The following is a 21,790-nucleotide window of genomic DNA, read 5'->3' as shown; positions in this document are numbered from 1 at the left end:
TGCGCTTTTAAGTCCAATAGTGCAGGCAGGAAACAAACCAGTCTGTCACAACAGGAAAATTCAGATATGTAGGTAATGCAGACAAACCTGATTTAAAACAATCAAAATCCAGTCAATTTTATTCCTGAAGACTACAGCGTTTCCTCTCTAATACCTTTTTTGACTCTACTATCGTACCGTCCCATCTACTGTACCTACAGTAGCCTAATAACCGGTAACATTGTAGCACTGCCACCTCCCCCCCACCCCCCTCACCCTTCTCAGGGTCATCGCCCATTGTCTTTCCCTTTCGAATCTGGTTTGATACTGATGTAATATATACTGTTCTTAAATCGTGACTGGAAGTATGTGACTACAAAGTGTGCACAACAGCTGTCATTTTATAATATCCTAACTTTTGAGACAAAAAATACAAAAAATAAAATAAAAAATTGAGGGATCATTGCTTCTGTCAGATATATTGATGCATGACTCCAATAATTGTCTCATCTACCTCAGTGATATATTCGCGTGAGTCATCGTTACTGAACCAGACAAACGGCTCCCGTCGTCGTGAATGTTATACTTTAATGATGTTATTTTGCACAACGTTGTCTGGCACATCAGTGTTACAAATTGCACTGGATATCCCCACATGTACAGTAATAATACACGTCTGAAGGAAAAATTGGTACAGTAGCATTGAATCACGATATAATTTGTGATTCAAGTAGAAAAGGGACGGAAGATTGAATAAATTGTATCGCTCGTGGCAAAATTTGTTTAATAAAATGATTCAATCCCTATATGTTCCTGATAGAAATCGCGCTGCCTCGTGGTTTGTTGCATTGTTCAGGGGCTGCATGGTCTGGTGTTCAACTTCAATATGTCATTCAGTCAGATTGTTACTGTGTACAAACATATACACTATACTGGATTAATGGATATAAGTTTTAGCAAGCTGTTAGTGCATACTTCCATGGTTACATTAGGTAACAAATGTTGTACACCATGCAATAAAGCTGGTGATTATTAGTCCACAGATGTGTCAGTAAACCAATAGACCTGTCCTTTGCTTTCAAAATTAAAGGAAACCGATTGATTTTAGTCTTAAATTAGAATCCATCGGTATGAGAGATCACAAGTTTGTCACAAAGTGTTACTGCGAATGGCTTATATACTGACATTTCCAATATTTTCTTATGAGAAGACTGCCCTAATCTTTCTTTATAGAAGCAAGGGGGTCTATGCTGTAATTATAACCAGAAACTGCACAGCAAACTGGCAGCTAGAATTACTGTAAATATATTCATTGACCTAATTTGACGGTGGTTGAATGTGAATTGCAAATATTTACTTCGCTCCTTGCTTACCTGTCTCCCCACAACCTTAGCACCCTTATTCTACCATGCCTAGAATGTCCTGGTATCCTTTATACACTGTGCGCCCTTTATGACCGGCTCCACCGGTCACCGCCCTTCCTTCTCATTCCACCATCCAAAGTGTCTGGATCATTATTTTTCGAGTGGATTTTTCCCATCGGAATTTGTCCGTTTACGTTTACTTAGGATTGGAGATTTTACCATCTACTGGTTTAGGGAGACTTTAAAAGAGGTTCTTGCAGCCCAATGAGTATCCTTTTCTTGCAATTGGGAGGGTTTTTGGGGCTTTAGGGAGCGTTTCGCGCTCCGTGTTTTTTTTCTGTGTAAGCACTAGCGGGGGTAGCAGTTCCGCGAATTGTTTACCTTAGTTACGCTAGTTTGCCCGCCTTTTGTCACACACACGCAATATGCGGTAATTCGTTTTTCTCTCATATATTTTTGTTTCATATTGCCTTCTCTCGTACAGTATTTGAGCTTTTTCTCTTCAAGTTTTCTCTTCAAGAAAATTCTAAATGTTCCATATTTCCTCATCGTATTAATTCAGTACATTTGAATCCTGTTTAGGTTTGTTTTTCAGAATCAAATGCTGATGACTATGATGGTCCAAAAGTTACTGTAAATTTCCAAAATATTATGAACACTTTAGGAACTGTTGAAAATGGAGGTATATTGTGTTTTATGACCTTTTGAAGTCCCATTCTTACCAGAATTTATTGGCTCTAAATTAAGGATTTGACAAGCAACTTTCTGCTGGGATTGTCTTAAATATTCTTCTGTTATAGTTCATGTATTTTGTATACAGTGGAATATAACTTCATGTGATATATATATGCCTACTAGAGGAGCTCTAATGTTACAGAAGCCAAGCTACAGTACCTTTGTACAGTAGTGTATGTTTGCAGATGTTTTTACATTTATTTGTTTGAGACAATATAGTAGATGTTCTTAGGAATTGTGGGAGACAAAATACAGTAGGCCTAGTTGCATATATAGTTTATTGATTCTGCAACATGTTTTACTTTGTTCATCACTTACACATATTGGTGGAAAAAGTTTAAACTTCATACTGCAAAGTAATATTATTGATCTATGTGCAAGTACTTAGCACCATGTATTTGCCTTAGAACCTAAGTTTACAGAAAGTATTGATGTTGTATATTTTGTACTACACTACAAGTATGAAGACTTGAACAGCGACAATAATTGAGAATAAATTTTGCCTCTTCGGGGAGTAGATATTTAGTCACAGTCGCCAAATGGCGAGTACTTTAAAAATAATTGTCGAGGCCTGCTATTCAAAGAGAAGATGTGACAGAATCATTAACTTCCATTAAGTTCACCAAAATCATACCAAGAGCGATGAAATTAAGCGTAAACTCAGTGCCTGGTTTGGAAATAATAAGGTTTGCTGATTAGAAACAGTGGAATGGTTATACTCATCTTAAAGATCTCTTAAAGGATTGGTTCAGTTGTCATACATGTTTATGTTATATGAAAGAGGACAATCAAAGAAACAGTTGGGAGTCTGACCCCGTGACCTCGAAGAATGATCAACGATCACGCATATCATTAAATTTGAATTTGCCCGCATTTTACGTAAAGTCGGTCCTACGTTTCACTCACAGAATTTACAGACATTGATAGTTTACAACTTACCGGAACCTCACAGAATGGATTAAAAGTAATTCCAATGTATGGTAGGGCAAAGATACCCGAGAAAAAATCAACGAAAACCTATGAAACAACGATTGCAATCCAACTTCGTCCTCACACATGTATTCCTAACTGACACAAAATAGGTCAAAACGAACCAACGAAAGAGAGTTACAGCAAAAAAGTTCTCCCATTTGTGGATCTTGTACTCTCCTACATGATGCTGTAAAGATTAGGTGAAATGGTTGTCTAAGACGGCCAGTCACAAAACGATTACCTCGACTCGGCGATTTTGTTGCTGTCGCCGCCATTTTGAAATTAGGTAGACTTTCGCCAAGCCATTTGCATGCTATGGGCTACTACCGACAAGACTTCACTCAAATCGTTTTCAATGTAGTGGAACCCATTCCTTTAGTGTACGGTCTATTAGGAATGTTAGGTTTTGTGGCGTAATTTAAGTTGTGCGAAGGTTTGGAAGAAATTTTGTCCCAAATTCTAATATATGATTAGGTAAAATGTGAAATTACTGAGAGCTGCGTATGGGAGGGGTAAGAGAGACAAAATGGGGAGGGGGCAAGGGAGATGGTGTTTCCTTTCTAGCTAAATTAATGGTGGTAACTATTAAGGTAACACAAATTTTCCTGAGTCTGTTGTCAAACTGAAGGGGTCATACCACATGTCGAATATACAAAGGTAACATGGCCTAGGCCAAACCTTATTTCTAGTTGTTTTCTAAGGAACTTCCAACAATTCCGAATGATTTATACCTACAATACCAAATGATTTATACTTACCCACTTACCATAATTCCACAGTAGCCCTTACTCAGTGAGATTCTGCAAAGCTGGGTACTCATCTGTTGCTTATATTCATCAATAAATATCAGTTAACAGTTTTCCAGTCAATACCAATCCTTGCTTGGTTCATGTATCACACTACATAACCACTTGTCAATATTGGAGTTAAGTACTGTGGCTTGGGTAGGGGTGTGTTGTTTAGGGGAGGGGTGTGGTGTTTTTAGGGGTTTTGGGGGAGGGAATGTGGTGCTTAGCAGATTTGGGGAAGGGTTTTGAGTTTCCCAGCTTTGGGATGGGTGTGATGTTCACCAGCTTTGGGAAGAGTTAGGGTATTTTGGAGGGATGAGGTGGTTTTGCCACATATGGGGACTTTAATTAAAAGCGGACTTTCAGTACACAGGACGTGTTTGGATACATTACGTTCTATGGATACTCTAACCAAATATTTTGAGTAGGGCTGTTTTCTTTTTCTTTTGCACATGCATAGTAGAACATTAGTCAACAGTGGAAATAGAGTTGCCTGGTCTTTTATTGATTTTATAACTGTAACAATAAGGCACTTTAAGCAACAGAAAAAAGAAAACAAAAACATTTGGTGTGACACTCTCCATGAAAGAACATGTTTTAATGTCCTGTGAAAATATGGGCATGAAATATAAATTACTTCGATCACTTCAAAGTGAAATACTTTGTTCAAATGGAAGGAATAGCTTAACAAAATTTGAATACTTCTTGAAATGAAACACACTTCATACTGTGAAGACTTCATACAATAATATTGTCTGAAAAAAAATCACACACAATGTCAAGTGCATTATGACTGGAAGGGGTATTTCAAGGTGGCATAGTGAAGGCATGACATAGCAACAACAGTTCAGGTGGCAGGATGGATAGTTTTGTAACTTTGAAATGGTGAGATATACCTGTGACATATAGCATAAGATATAGCATAAGATTAAAATTAAAAGACAAATATATAAAAGTAAAAGGTAAGAGTAGAAACTAGAAAGTAAATAAATAAGTCCAAACTTGACATATAACTTTAACAACCTGGTCTTCTTCAGAAATAGGAGCACCAATAGCAGCCCAACGATCCATAATTCCTTTCATATAATTCAAATTATTTCCAACTGACTTGCCCTCTGCCATTTCAGTTCTGAGGTACTTTTTCTTGAGCTGAATTTTGTTGGTTAGAGAATCCTTTTCGAACAGAGTACGCAAGGCATCCTAAGCATCACTTGGTTTGTCACTTGTTGTAATTAATTCCAGCTGACTAGATGCTATTGCAAGCACAATGGTGAAAAATGCCAGTTGTGTCTTTTTCAAGTTTGCACTCTTCTACTTCTCACATACAGTAACCCCCAACTTTCCTGAGCCATCCTCATAGCCCACAGGTCTTTTGCAAGAAACAAATGTCTCATCTGGAAATTCCATGTCAGCCAGTTCGAGCCATCCATTTTGTTAATTTTCCACGTCATATCTTCTGTTGTTCCAGCCATATTGGTCAGTTGTCACGACTAAATTAACCAATTTAAGTACCGACATTTCCCAAGAAATGGTTCCAAAATCAGCACATAAATTCCAAACAACAATCTATTCTACACAGTTAACTTCCAGTGTATGTGTCTGGGCCAATAACCTGTTCGAGTTAGCTAGAGAATAGGCATGAGACTGCTGAGTATATTACAGCCTGTTGCTGCACACAACTTGTTCTTTCTATAAGAGTATAACAGAAACTGAGGAAAAATGTAAATTACATATTTATAGAAAACAAAATTGCTTAAAGGTAGCACACTAATAATACAACCTGATTAAACAAACAATAGTTTGGAGCAGAGTTGTAACAACAGGCACTTAACTGATCCACAGGCTGCATTCCTTCTTACTACGGGTACATATAACAGAGCTAGGAACTTAAAGATATATAGTATTAAATAGAATGTGAGACTACATTTATTAACAGATTTCTATAAATAAACTCTTATATGAAGACTTCAGATATGAGGATAATAAACATGGGGATGTAATAAACTCTGGAAGCTCTCTGGGCTAATACTTAATACCAGTGGAACTGCATTTTGCAATGTTAGTCATTATACATAACAAAACAAATTTAATAGTGAATGAAACTTTTCTTCTTTTTGGGAATAACTTTTTTTTGGTCATATATACATGGGAAAGCACCTTAGAGAAATCTGTGTGTGACACACACACACACATAGGGAAGACTGTACGTGAATGACTAACTAAGTACTTCTACTACTGTACCTATCATAGAAAACAACTTAACAATAAAAAGATCGTAAACTCTCGTTAACAGCAAAACATGTTGTCACAAAATGATCCCTGATATTGTTTAAGTCACCTGGAATTATAAGTAGCTATGTACAACTACATGGCTCTATGAGGTGCAATTGTTCTCAAGTACCAGCAGTAGGTCTAACTGTAATAGCAATAAGTATAAAGTGTAAGCAGTATAAAGCAAGCTAGTTTTATTTCTGTGTTACGTATCTTGCTCTACCTAACTACATATTAAGCATAGGGAATTGGGCCTAGACTTAAGTCATGGATCTAATAACGGTCTTGAACACTTGTAACAAAGTGACATTGAAATGGATCCCGATCCCAGGATGGAGGAAATTTTCACCCAGTCCAGCTTTAATAAAACTCATAATAAGCCATGATCTTAACTTATACATAGTACAAAGGCAGTCTACTAGTACTACTTATAATTTTTGTATAATAATAATAATACTAAATTGTATCTTATGCAGTCCAAATCTTTTCAAGAACAGGCCCCTTAGAATTATTACACAAGGACAAGAAGGCGTAGGCTAAGAACTAAAGGTTATAAGCCTTAGTCCGTTATTAAAATTGGACTAAACTATGCAGGTATTCTAGTATTACTAAAACTAGGCTAGGGCCTACCTGTAGTAAAACTTGTCGTAGTATATTACTTTAGTAAATACAAAAGTACTAAGCCTATAGGCTAGCCTAGGCTTGTACTAGTAATATTACTGTCCGCTATGCCCTCGAATTTTTAAATTTTAACTATTTAGTAGCCATAAGTAGTACCGTGACTTATCAACTCCCTGATTTTTCCATATTAACGCCAAAAAAATGAAGGGAATCTATGCCGAATAGAAAGATTACGAAAAATACGAGACGTTGCAAATCTAGCACTAGCTACATCATAGTCGACATATAGCGCTAGGCTGCACGTTATAGGATACGGTGCTTTCGTGTATATGTGTATTATGTACGTTAGGATACATGTATTAGGGGCAACCAAAACCACATAGGAGCACCATTTTCGTTGACCAAAAAATCACACTTTTCGGGGGAGTTACAACTTTTCTGAAAAATATGAGTAAGATTCAAGCTTATATATTACAAAAATGCTATTTTTACGGTTAAAAGTTGTCTAAGACGCGAAAGTCACATAACGATAGACGTCGACTCGATTTGACTTACCTTTATGTTTTTGCGTTGGTCGTCGATAAGAAAATGCACTGTTCTATAGGTAAAATCTTCGTTTCTTTCCGGAAATGATCGTATTTGAGTCTCTAAAGTATCCTTTATCGAGCTACGATACTCGTAAACCCGAATGACATTGGGATGTTTGCGAATTTTACCGATTACATCCATACATGGAAGTAGCGAACCGAAGTCCGTAGAACCGGATTTGCGCGAAACAATTACTTCCGGGTCAAGTAGCTGTGCTCGAAAATTTGCTAGTAACGGTCATATATTGAGGTCAGACTTCCAACTGGAAACACAATGGTGAAAAAACTGTTCAAATATCTTTTTCGGTTAAAGAGATATTCAAGTGTAAAGTTTTATCAGATTGTGTAGAAACTGCTGAAATCTGACTACTGTGATGTCACATCCTCACATTCCTGAAAAGTCTTTGTTTTTTTTCTCTAAATATTTTGTGAGATTTCATGACTTTCAACCAAAAGATATGTCAGGAGATCTCATATTTGTCAAAGGAAGTATTTGAGATTAAACATATATTGAAGAATTTTTGATTATATTAATTTCAAATGTGTTAAAAAATTTAAATAATTTTTAAAGAAATATTTTCACAAATGTTAAGGAAGTGAGGATGTGACGTCACACCCTCACAGTAAGTCTTTCTACACCAATCGTTTCTTCAAAGTGTCATCTCCTTAACAGAGCATGCTCTCATGGTAGTTTCTTCACTGTTCTTTTTGTCTTTTTGTGCTCTTTCATACAAAATAGACATGTCAAACACCTGAACCAATCCTTTAATCTAAAGTTAGATGGACGGGTTGGTATCTAATTGTCTGTGAATACAGTAGTTGAGCAAAGTCTTGTAAAGTTAACAGTGAAACACATGATACAGCTTTTAAGAAGAATAGCTAGATGCAAGTGGTTGTCTCTGAATTATACTTTTTATCTCTGATAAAGAGAATTGTAGCTCTCTAAAGGGTACAATCATGGTACGTTTAGGTATTGGTAGGATGGGCGTGAAATTGACATTTGCAGAATTGGCTGATAACTGTCAACTTGTTTAAATTCTATCCCAGCTCTCTTCCCGATGCAGCTACGTATAGTAATAAAACACAGAGAAGTGTGTAGTGGTTCAATTTAGTTTATTGAATTGAGAAAGGACTTAACGAGAGAATCCTTATAATTGGGACTTTAAAGCCCTCCTCGATCTGTTTCAATTCTCGAAAGTCTATGAATGTTATTTTTAGTCAGCTAAACTTTGTTTTTTCCACCGGCTTTCTTTGGAGAGAGAGTTTTGTGTTTTTTTTTTATTCTCACTTTCAATTTTAGAGTAGGAATCCAAGGATGAAAATGAAAAGAAATTGGTTCTTGTCTGTTACTATGGAAGTATATAGACATTGATAAGAATAGGAATGCAATACTGGCTAGATAAAGAAATTCCATCCTTAATGAAGTAGGCCTTTTGCATGACTAAGCTATAAAAGCTTGAAGTGTGATACCAGTCACAATTATGGGTGACACTGGTCTCTAGATGATTTTAGCATGGAATTTACTTCACTCCTCTCTTACCTGTCTCCTACCACACTAAAGCACTCTCCTAGTCTACCAGGACACCACTGTTATAATTTTAGCACTGCGCCCCCGGTGACCTCTCCCACAGATCATCGCGCACTCTCTCTTCATTCCAAATTTACCATCCGAAGGGAAACGCGTGTTTTTTCGACTCCATTTTCATATACCCCTTATCTGACGTTTTCTTGCACAAATCCTGCTGCTTGCGACTGACAAAGGTTCAAAACGAAGTTTACACCAAGATTCCTCAAGTCACTGCTAAGTATCCTCTTGATTTTGGCAGTATTCTGCCTCTCATATTTTATTGTGATTACGCCCAGTTAGTGAATTGCGGTTCTACGCGTTTACCGATTGTGCGGTGCACTGTGTTAGGATTACGTGTTGTACCTTAGCTACAGTGTAGGCAGGACTTCTATTGCGTGTCATACTTGTATTACCGTTCGTGGTTAGGTCTGCCATTCCCCACGTTCCCACTTTACCTTAGTAGGGTTACGCAGGATTTGTGGGGGCTTTGTTAAGCCGCCCCATTTAGGCTTCTCAGTCGGAGAATAAGGCCTTAACCCGGGCGTTCCTCTGGTTTTTCAGGTTGGTTTACGTGGACTTTGTGTCGCCCCTCTTTTAGCTCTCCTCTGGAGAGATTAGCCTAAGCCCATTTTCGGGCCTAACAGACCTTCACAGCTCTCTCAGGCTCTTACATTCTCTATCACCGATCTACAGAGATTTGGCCTTTGCCCATCTCACAGGCTTCGTATCCTTCTGTGGTTACTTGGTCTATGCCTTCGCCCGTCTCACAGGCCCCATTTGCTTCTGTGTTTACTTGGTCTATACGTGTAGCGTTGTTGTTGGTTTCCTCTCGACTTCTCCTTTTCCCTATCTTTAGCTGTATATGGTAACAATGTCAAGGGAAGGGAGTAAGGTTTGGGGTAACTCTAAAATAGTCTAAAATTTACTTCACTATTGTTGCACAGTTGCAGTGTTGTTTGTTAGTTTGTTTACATGCCAAATCCCTCCACCATGCGTCCATCTTCCATCCTAATACATATTCTGCTGTATTGATCACAAAGGCTTTGTAAATCATTCCACATTACTGTCCTGGCAAAGATCAGCAATACCACCAGTGAATAAATTATTTAGGCAACTGGTTTTGGGTGACCAAAGCCATCTGTAGTACCTACTGTGCAGGGACCTAACAGCACTGTACATGTATTGGTTTAATTGTGGACAGCATGTGTGTCACCAGTGCATGGCAGGCCGTTCTGTGAGCTTGTGACAGGTTCTGTAAGGTCCTCTGAGTCCCCAAATGTAATTGGTTCCAGACTTACAGTACTGTACTGTAAGTCGACTGGTCCATAATATTAGTGGATGCATCCTTTGCTTCAAAATGTATAGAACAACAAATGAATGGCCTGCATGGGCAATTAACCGTAGACAATCGTGATGGGGTACTAAATTAATTGCCTCCTGTCAATTGTCATACCGTATTTAAAGTGTTTCAAGTAACACACTTTGGTCCACTGTACTTTGCATTTAAGCCTATAGCAGAATGGAATCATTTCAGAATTAAAGAAAACACCCCCCTCCCCCCCTCCCCCCTCCCAACAGCTCTCAATAAATTCACATTATATTCAAACAACTGTCTGTGTATGTATTTGGGCGATTCCGTGAAAACAGGGACATGACCCCAAATTTTCAAAATCATTTCTGCAGCCATTTTTGGCTTCTAATATACTTTAAACACATTTAGGGTCTGGGTTATGTACTTTTTTTTCCAACTATATCACGTTCTTCTACCAAAAAATGTGAATACCTGACTAATGTTGATTTTTGAGGGAATATTTGAGGAAATAGTACGGATATTTCAAAGTCTCAGATTTCCATATTTGAAAGCACCCTAAATAAATTTGTTATATATGTATTGGTAGTGCCATTAATGATATATTAAAATATTAATCACAATTCCTCCAAACAGTTTTGGTTTGTAGGCATATATGGCTGTAAAGACACATAGCTGATTTGAGAGCGTAATGCGAGTTACCGAAAGACCAAGTTTTTAACTTTTTTTTTTCACTGGAGCAGATAATTTCCTGCCATTTCATATTATGCTTCTAGTCAAAGTAATGAGTATAAAAATAGTTGAAAGAATTAGAAATGTACCTAGTATATAGATATAAATAGCCATTGAAAACTGTAATGCGAGTTACCAGTAATGTGAGTTACCGCTGTAATGCGAGTTACGATATATTCTTCCAATCTAACTTGCAGTACTACTGATCAACGAAACAATACAGTGCACTAAATACTTATATAAGGTGTGCACAGTAGTTACTTTCTGTACCCAGAATGCACTGCAACCTCCATTACATCACATGTGACCCTTAAGACAGTTTCAACAGACATTGATGATTTTATCACCTGACCTTTGTGGAATCATGGACCTTCCAAGTTGCATTTAACTGTGACATCATCAAATGAGTAAAGTTAGCCTATTCTTTCTCCAATTTAAAGATAGCATTTTCATGGGATATTAATTGCTTAGTACAATATTTAGGACAAATTGTGAGAGCTTAGGCTATATTAGTCTGTAGCCTATCACATAGTAATCTATATGTTCAAGGATGCATGGGCAAATATTGTAAATCATGGCCATTATAATGTGCCTAACATCTTGATGGAAATTAGTCTTGATGTGAAAGCTGATGCTGCCAAGGGTGTGGGCACCTCAGAATTAGTGGGGTGGGCAGAGGGGATGGGACGGACGGGGAGTTTGCATAGGGGATGATTGGGGCTGCTGGGGGGGGTGGGATAGAACAGGATTGCGAAGGCTTGGTCAGTTGGAATAGATTGGGGTGGTTTACCAATTCAAATGTGTGTTCCCCAAATATCATGATGTGCAAACCCCTTTCCCCACTATGAGTGTCTTATCACTACAAAGTGAAAATCAACCTTTACTCCAAAGCACTTCAAATCCCCAAATTACACAAAATAAGGCAGGCCACCGGATTTCACAGGAATTGATAACTGGAAATGGCCGAACCCCAGGGATGACAAAACTTTCTATCGACGAAGCCAGATGATAAAGAAGTTGGGAACACCTTTGATTGCTAATAGTGGTCAAGATTGCATCAAAATTCTAATTTGATACAAAACACCATCCATTCAAGGTTATCTAGAATGGCCATATATATAGCTACCACCATGCCCTCATACCGCATGATGAAACATCTATTGTGTTATTGTTGATAATGTTATTATACTGATAGAATTAGGAACAAGGATTGTTTTATTAGTTTCATGCTTTTCCTAAGAACCCTAAATACAAATTTCCAAAGGACCAATCACTTATTAACATGCCAAAGAAACTTTTCTTGTACAGTAATTCACTATATAAGTTGTGAACCTGTTTGACTTTCAGGAGATGTTTTGAGAAATTTAAATGGAAGAGGAGAGCTACCAGTTTGCTTGGATTAGCTTCATTGGAAATTTGGATTGATAATTCAAGAGTGTACATTGCAATCTTGTAAGTCAACAATTTTGGATTAGCTTGATTGGAAATATGGATTGATAATTCAACAGTGTACATTGCAATCTTGTTTGTCAACAATTCTTCAGTTAATTTTCTGGTTCAATCAACTTCGATTATTATTGATATAATTGTCAGGATGTTTTGCAAATTGTTGTTAAAATGTTGTTAAAAGTTTTGGAAAGAGTTTTACAGTTTCTAAGAGTTTCCAAGAGTTTCAAACATGGCTTTGGAGCATATCTCTTTCAAAGAATTTGATTAATAAAGAGCAAAATCGATGACTGGAAAAAGTGTAATGCGAGTTACCGTAATGCGAGTTACCAGACTTTTCCCCCCTCCATACCACATCTGAAGTTGTTTCATATTTTCTACTGCTGATATATAAACATCAGTAGGGTAGATACCTTGTACATGTATGCAAATGAAGAAATCATTCTTTGTTTGAGCACAGTGCCATTTTGTACCGGTGTCAATTTTTCAGGTGTCCTTTTTCCGTAATGCGAGTTACCGATATTTGGAAGCGCACCATACATTAAGGCGAACACATTTATAATTCTTGATAATTTCATACTGTAGCTATGAATGTTGGGTATAACACCACAGAAAATTGAGGAGTTAAACTAACCCATATTCGAGCCACAGCACTTGGATTATAAAAAAACAGCAAAAAGTGTAATGCGAGTTACCATGGAATCGCCCATTTACTTCGCTCCTCGTCTACCTGTCTCCCCACAACCTTAGCACTCTTGTTCTGCCATGCCTAGCTATCAGTGTATATATTTACTTCATTACAATGTACAATGTATACCCACATGGATCTACCTAGCCTACAGTACTTCACTCTGACACTGCATAATATCAATTTCCAGCAATGTTTGCACATTTATTTTATACCGATGATTATTACTGAAGATAACATCAGGAATGAACTCAACCTGATAACGTCTTTCTTGGAATAGCTGCTGCATGCATGTAGGTTATTACACACCCTCACTAGAAGAGTGGAGAGAGGTCTTCAGAATGGTAGATTTAGAAGGAAGAGGAAGTGGGCACAATTGACCTGAACTTTAGGTGTGTAAGTTGAGGGCGTAGTGCTAACTTTTGACGAGTGTCAGGCCTCGAAGTTTGGGGCTATTTACTGGCTAAATGCTCGTGGATTTCACCGTTTGCCAGTAGAACAAAAAGATAGGCACTGGCATTTTTCTGCCAGTACAGTAGATATTAAGACATGGTTAGTCTGGTCACAATCCTCAGCTAGAGAATCTGCGTGATTTCTGTACTTAAAACATAATCCCTGTATATTATATAAAGTGCTTATCATCAGCAATTATTATTGGGCTGCTCTCACATTGCCTGTACAGTAACTGATTTGTGTTGTAATTCAGGAAAACACCAGCACTTGTAACTTTGACTTTAGCCTAGGTGTAGATCTTGTTAAGAACTTTGCAGAAAAGGCCTTCAGTTTGTGTAGGTTGTTAAAGGGTGTGAAGACTCGCGCAAAAAGAAACGTCTAATGCCGGTAATCTGACCTAGTTTCGAAAAAATGAGGTGTAACAGAAGTGTTAGACACCACCATCAATCCCAGAAAATACACACACAGCTTGCTACCATCAGTAATTAGACACTAGTATACAGTCAGTACATACAGCTGCGGTCAATACCCACAGCACAGTGTACAAACAATACAGCGATGGACATGTCAAGTCCAGCTAAAGATAACAAGGTATCACGTTTCATGACTGTCTGCATTTTGTAGAGACACAAACAAAACAAAACGTCAACAGAAAGTTAACTTGTTCAGATGGCTGCACACGGTTTGGGGCGAGTTGAAGTAAATAAATTTGTTGATTGGCAAAAAGTTATTCAAGTACATGGTCAAAATTTTATAAATATCCAAACCAGACAAATTTTCAAGGTTGTTTTTTTTTAAAACTAATATAGGTACTTAGCATATTTGAGATGGATTGAGTTCTGGCTGTTTTGCTGACCCTAGTATAGTCTGTTGGATTGATCTGAGGAATCATACCCTGGCTGATTCTGTTGTTTTCAAGAAGTGTCACTCAACAAAATTGAATATTTTGAGAGGATCTCTTGGGATAAATTTTACCTGTTTTAGTTTCTTGTGTACATATACAGAGATAATATATTGTTGGAGAGTTTTATGCCCTTGACAGCAGTGTCAAACCCAGAGTCCTGAGGTCATGATGTGAAGTCTAAGGTGCCAGGTAAAGTTAAAGCAGCATTTTGCGTCCTCGACTATGATATTTCTCAACCTCACTGACTCCACTATGCCATAACGACATACATAACTAGCTTATCTATTTATATTTTACTTCAAATGGTGGCATAAAAGTCGAAAAAATTGTTTTCAACTTTGTTGTTCTCCAAGATATTTTCCGTTGGGAACCCAATAAACCTCGCCCATAATATGAATATTTAAACACTACGAACGTCATTGACAGATACGTAATATAACACCACGCTTGATTTGTGTACAGTCTATATGGCAGTTGTACCAGGGAGTTGCATAACAACTCCCAACGCAGTCTTGAATCTATTTTTAGCAACGACTCATAACTAAACCTGCATCTCTGTTTGGTTGAATTCAAACTAGTGGGTTTGGGAACTGAATGCGATTTAATTTTGTATGTGGAATACTCCCCAATTAACGTTTTTGGCAGGGAAAAACTTGGCTAATATCTTAATTTGCTGTTTTATGATTTGATGTATGTAAAAAACTTGATGGACATGTCAAAAAAGTAGAAAACGGCGACCAAACGCAAAATGCTCATGAATAAACATACTATTCACTGATTGGTGGAATTCAAACTAGTGGATTTGGAGATATGAAAACTTTGTCGAGGACACTTTTACTCGTTATCGATATAAATCGTTAATTACTCGCTAATTAACGCTCTTGGCAGGGTGAAACTTGGATTGTATCTTAGTTTGCTGTTTTATGATTGATGTAAAAAAAATCGATGCACATGTTAAAAAGGTGGAAAAAAAGCGACCCAACGCAAAATGCTGCTTTAAGTGCCTTATTTTTCTCCTGTTGTGTGTGAGTCTGAGTGGGAAGAGTAAAGCATTTGGAACCGAATTGGATGGCCAGGGGGTGATAGAGTCTCAGCTCTGCATAAAATGAGGTCATAATTTGCTGTAAGGCATAATACAATAGTGTGGGTTACATTTTAGGTGGAAGGCTGGAAAACGGTAATTGGCCGTAATTGAAAGCACAAAGAGGGTGAGGCAGTCCTGCTTGCTCCAAGCAATATTTGATGAAGGGCAACCTTATTTAACAATGTTGAATCTTTTTGGACGAGAGGATTTTTTGATGATCAGTTTGCAAAGTGTTTCATTTTATTTTTATTTTAAGTTTAGTTAAATTTAGCCAATGCATGCAATCTTAGAATTGTATAATGCAATTTACCTGTATATATATTTGATATTTCACTATATAGAAGCAAATGTCTTAACTTTACACTTTGGCCTATTAGTTCAGGTCATTGCAACTGCCTCCATCACTGGATATGACCAGCTTTCCTGCTGTATGTATCTGCCAGTTGTTAAGGGTTATTCAAAGTTGACTATAATACTTTAATAAGTTAAAAGTAAGCACTAATACTGGGCTAAGAGTTGACTGTTTTTGGTGCACTTTGGCTGTGCTGTCATGCGGCCATTTTGATTTCGTTCAGCCTCAATTCCCATTATTTGCGGGCATCTCCTGCAATAAATGCAGTCTGGTCGCTATGGTACATCCCACATATGAAATTCTTAATTGTACCATATAATGGCTTTAATACAGTGTACCATTTACAAACTTTGTAATCAAAAGAATTGGCATTTTATGCATGGTAATTACAGAGGGCAAATTTTGTCAAGTGAAGTAGAGCCTGACATATTTGTCAGATCCAATTCGTTTAGTCTGGAACAAATTACTTGCAAAAAGTAAGTTCTGTTTTGGTGACATATTTGCCTTACTCTAGAGATCAAACATGATGAGCTAACCAAGTTGTTCCTATTTCCTAAAGCCGGATCTCGAAATAGATACTTTGAACAGACTTTGTTAAATGAAATTGAGGTAAATGACAAAGGCAAAAGACTTATATATACGTATAATTGAAATTGTAGTGAGTTGGAAATCCAGAACAGTGAAAAAACTTCCAGCCTCCACCGGGGTTTGAACGCTGGCCTCCTGCTTTATATGCGGACCCATTAATATATAGATATAAATAAATATATATCTATATAGAAGAGGAATATGGAATTTTATTATTTTCTTGATTCCTCTCTTACTGTAACTGTTGCACACTGTACACTATGTACCCCAATGTACCCTGAAAGTGGGATTGCGCTATATCCTCCCCCTCCCCCTCCCCTCCCCTCCCCTCCCCCTCCCAATGACCCCCTCTTTGGGCCTCTGTCCCCTGTATTATGAATCTACCAAATATTCAGAATACTTTCACTCCTGTTATAACCTAGATGTTATCATCCATTTGAATCATGCTTAGTTTAACAATATTTTCATCTCTAATTAAGGCAATATTTAAGTTAATTGGTCAGAAGTGAAATAACCATGCTCACTATCCTCAAGTACAGTAACTTTGTGGTTATAAGATCATTGTCCATATCGAGGAGAGAAAGTCTGCAGTGGAAATCAAAGGCAGATGTAACCCAGCAAACCATGCATGCGTCCTTACTCCTTATCATACAGCTTGTTCACAACTTGTGTCCTATTTTGGTGATATCATGGTGTAAAAGTTGTGTCTTGTAATTTGGGCTGTCAATAGATATGTCCGTAACCCCATGACTTACCTACAGTATTTGAGTATTTACAAGCGACGACGAAGATATGTTTAATAGCCGTCTCCATTCTGCATCGATGCACTCAAATCTACCTTAACTTGCCTACAGAATTTGCAACATTTTAGCATTGAGCCCTCCTCACTGACCCACTTTTAGGTAACTTTAGGCAAATTTACCTGTAAATGTTTTTAGCTTTTTTTTGCTGACTTGTTTCTGTTGTAGACGCAACTTTATGTCATAAATATGTTCATAATGATGGTTGACCTTCCATGACCTTTTGTCCTTAAAAAATAAATAAACCGCTTTCTGACCTGTCTTCACTCAAACCAATACACTTTCCCACCTAACCTACTTGCCACAAAAATTTGTACATGAAATTCAAATTGTCAGTAATTTGGCATAATTTGTGTAAGATCACTGAGAACTCTAAAGTCATACAAGAGCACGCATGCATTTTATGCATATATCATACAGTACATGGCATCATTTAGGATTCATGAATGGCAGAACATTGAACCCTTCCAATTTGAGCACCCAGACAGCCACACTGACCGCCAGAGTTTACTGAACTGGTTTGATCATGATCATTGCAAGAGTGCAGATCCGTGGACAAAAGGAATGAACTCTCCCTGCGATGCAGTGCCGTAGACGTTTAATACTATCCCTCGTCAGGGAAATTCATTAAATTTTCATTAAATGTTGTCAGATGTACAGTAGTTTCTTGTAGTCGACGCACGTACAGTATCGGCGCGACAGCTGAGTGTCGATGTCACGTATCGTAAGTATAAAGTTAAGTCGAGTCTCCCCCTTATAATGGAATCAAGAAATATTTTACGGTTCCATTAAAGTCTGCTTCCATTCGAAAAATGATTTAGATATATCTCGGTGAATACTGCAACATGATCAATTTCAAATTTTAAAAAATTTGGAAATTAAATCTTTTTACTTCATAAACATGTCGTTGATCATGTATGTTTGTCTTTTCTGCACAGTGACATTTAATTATCTTCCTATCTATAGGCAATATTACAGTTTTTCCTATAAAATAACTGCTTTAAGAGTAATACACTGTACTGGATGTGTTGATCGATCCGTCCGTCCATTATGGTGATTGAGTTGGTTGATCAATCACCAAAATTGACTTTGCTCTTTGCTCATCTGTCTCCTCACCCATAGCACTCTTGACTTACTTCGCCCCTCTCTTACCTGTCTCCCACTCCACATCTGCACTTCCCCATAGATCTACATGTAACTACACACTGGAAACGTTTTAGCACTGCGCCCTCGCTCCCTGGGCACCGCCTCCTTCCAAACCTCTTTACAAACCAGTAAACTTTGGGGATTCTACCGTGCCTAGAATGACTGCATGGTAACCTTTTAAAACTGGGACCAACCCCTCTGGTCAATGCCCTTCTCATTCTGCCTCCCCAAGTGCCTACATCGTCTGTTTTTGTGTGCTTTCTTATTCAACTTAATTCGATCGGAATGGTGCCTTAGGATCGGTCTGTCCCTTATTTGATGGAGTTGGTTGATCAATCACCAAATTTGGGACTTGGGAGGGAGGGAGTAAGTTTTAAAATGAACTCTTCTTTGATACTTTAACAAACTTAATATTGCCTGACATAAGTTTGCCATGGAGTAGACAAGATTTGAAGTGCTGGAGCAATTGTTATCTGTCGTTTGGAAATTACAAACAATTAAGCATCCTTTTAGTGCCAATTTGCGGCCATGCATGCGATTCGATCATATGGTCCGGGCGTAAACTGGGAGCAGCTTTTAAGGAAAAAAGGGCGAATTATTTCTGACAACGTTACTTTTGAAGCAGATGATTGCTTCATTATCCATGCCACTTCACCTTAGAGTTTCTCTACAAATAAATAAAATAGCAATTAAAAGAAAATGAAAAGAAAGACAAAATAATCTTGTTGTTTCCATATTGCAAGTTTTATAATTATCTATCTCTTGCTGCCCAAGATGGTGCATTGAAGATTCTTATCAAACTTTTTTATACTTAAATAGTAATGACAGCTTGTGTCCAATTTGACACAGAGTAGAATGAATCATCGTGAGCCTAAGCTGTAAAAGTTGTGTAACTGCACAGTACATGTCTGAGCTTGTAATGGTAGGCTAATTATTGACTGGACTTTTGAATATTCAAGTAATTCAGTGTTAGGCGTCTCTAGTGACCGGTGTCCCAGAAGTAGGAATAGAGGGCGCAGTGTTTTAAAATTGTTTCCAATCACGTCGCTTAGGTAGATGGGGAAGTGCAATTGTAGAATGAAGACAGGGAAGTATTGCCACTTGTAAATCCCTGAACCAGTGAGTTTAGGTTTTTTTGAGGTAATCTAAGTATGAAGTAATATCTTGTGATAATTCTGCAACAATCTGAAGAAAATGAAATATCAAAATCTATAAACATATATTTAACATAATATAAGAATTGCCAACCAGCTTAGGATTGGAAAGGCGACCTTTGACTCCAAACTAAAATATTTGAATATCAAAGAAGAGTATACATATTTTCCTGTTTGTCATGTATATTTACCAGGTGTTTATAAAAGTGGACCAAGATATGGAGTATTTTCTTTTTACCAGTTTCTGTGGTCTAATGATCAAGATTGTCGTTAAATTTCAGTCCATGTGACAGCAATGCAGTTATAAATGTTTACAATTCCAGCATACACAGAGTGTCCATACAGTGTTACAGTGTTAATATTACTACTATTACACCTCTACGTGTGTGCTGCATAGCATATAATTGAGCTACGTAAAATCAGAGATACATTACCTTGTTAGCTTGTCATCGGCCTGGGTTTCATTAAGACATCGTCATGAAGTAGTAATATCACACCTCTTAAAACCTTGTTGAAAGCATCCAGGTGTGTATATACCTCGCTAGTTCTGCAACTGCTTAGGGAGGCTGCATGCATCAGTCGTGGCCTCCATTATATATGCTTTAGTGAAATAGTACAGTGAAGTGAGTAAACTATAGTATTTTCTTTGTTTTTCTTGTTTTTCAACATGAAGAAGATAACCCTTCAGTTTTAACTGATAAATTTAAGAATTCAAGGTATGAATGAATGAATAATTTAATAAAGAAATGACATTAATTGAAACAAAGTAATAAAAAGTCCATTATTTTTTTACTGCATGTAAATATGGACGATTGTCTGATACATGAAATGACGTAATAACGTAAAGCGTTGACATGCGGGCGTCTCACAACTCTCCATCCAGACACTATTAACTTACACATTAATTTACTTTTTATCTCTCTGTACTATCTTCTATGTACATCTATGTACATCCCACACTTACTGTCTATGTAGGTATGTATGTCAGGTATACACAGTATCAGTTATGATTGTAATTTGCAGCATTTTTTACACCGGGCCAGACTAACCCATGTGACCAGGTTCTAATTAGCTGGAAATGCTTGTAAATTACCTTTTGTGGTAAACAACATGGTTCATGGACATTTCTACAGTGACTAAGTTTATTAAAGTAAGATATGGTTTTTATCCATTAATTAGTCAGTCTGTAAACTGGTTCACATGTTACTAGATCAAGAAAAAACAGAACATCAGTCAATGCTTTATAGCAGCATTTTGCGTCCTTTTCTATGGTTCTTCTCAACCTCACTGATTCCACGATGCCATAACGACATACATAACTAGCTTAAATCTATTCAAATCTTACTTCAAATGGTGGCATAAAAGTCGAAAAATTTACAACTTTCAACTTAGTTTTTCTCGAAGATAACTTTCCATTGGGATAAAAAAAAACCAAAAAAAAACTAAACTTGCATCTCTGATTGGTTGAATTCAAACTAGTGGGTTGGGGGAACTGTATGCGATTAATATGAAATGTGTAATTTGTCGGTGGACACTTTTCTCATTATCTGCAAATGTCCTTAATTACTCGCCAATTAACGGTTTTGGCAGGGAAAAAACTTGGTAAATATATTAGTTTGCTGTTTTGTGACATGTAAAAAACTTGATGGACTTGTCATAAAAATGCTGCTTTAAGATGACAGGGATATTATGACAGGGATGTTTCAGTTTAGTAACCTTCATTTAGTAATCTTCATTTCAGCAATAGAGCTGCAAAAGGAAATCTTCTGCTCACCTGTCTCTGTAAAACTACATTTCCACTTTCCCCATCTTCCTATTAAAACTAAACGACTGGAAATGTAATTGCACGGCCAACTTTCTCCTTCCAATCTACCTACCATTCAGAAGTGAAGCTATCTGATATTTCACAGGATTTTCATCAGACCTTGTCTACCACTTAAAGGTAGTCAGTATAGGCCCCAAATTATAGCATGCTATTATTGCTACAAGTTTTCAACAAGTCCTTTCCTGGAAAGGTCTTTACTCTCCAAATTCTTCTCAGACAGTATTTAAGGATCACACAAGAGGACTGAATACTGTCTTAGTGAGGAAAATTCCTCAAAGGTTGTAATAAAAACAGTTCAAGAATTTTGACCATTTGAAGGTGACCATATTTGAATATTCTAGCATATTTGGGACCAATACAGCATACCTTTAAATCTAACACTGATCATGTGTTGTTTTTTACTCTGTCATCTGGAACTGTTTCTA

General features: G+C 37.3%; 1 protein-coding gene and 1 long non-coding RNA gene across 2 annotated transcripts in view; one reads left to right on the top strand and one right to left on the bottom strand.

Moving 5' to 3' along the window:
- The window catches only part of LOC139968498 (cGMP-inhibited 3',5'-cyclic phosphodiesterase 3A-like), a 131,961-nt gene that overhangs the window by 16,727 nt on the left and 93,444 nt on the right, over positions 1-21,790 (top strand). The window lies entirely within an intron of this gene.
- Positions 4,323-7,816, bottom strand: LOC139968524 (uncharacterized). The gene is made up of 2 exons (XR_011793494.1): positions 7,286-7,816; positions 4,323-5,547 (listed from the first exon to the last, which is right to left on the bottom strand). It is a non-coding gene; the product is annotated as an uncharacterized lncRNA (long non-coding RNA).

Source organism: Apostichopus japonicus, chromosome 1 (genome assembly GCF_037975245.1).
Source record: "Apostichopus japonicus isolate 1M-3 chromosome 1, ASM3797524v1, whole genome shotgun sequence".
NCBI classification, from domain to species: domain Eukaryota; kingdom Metazoa; phylum Echinodermata; class Holothuroidea; order Aspidochirotida; family Stichopodidae; genus Apostichopus; species Apostichopus japonicus.
Note: the sequence above shows the minus strand (reverse complement) of the source record. Positions and strands in the feature narration are given on the sequence as shown.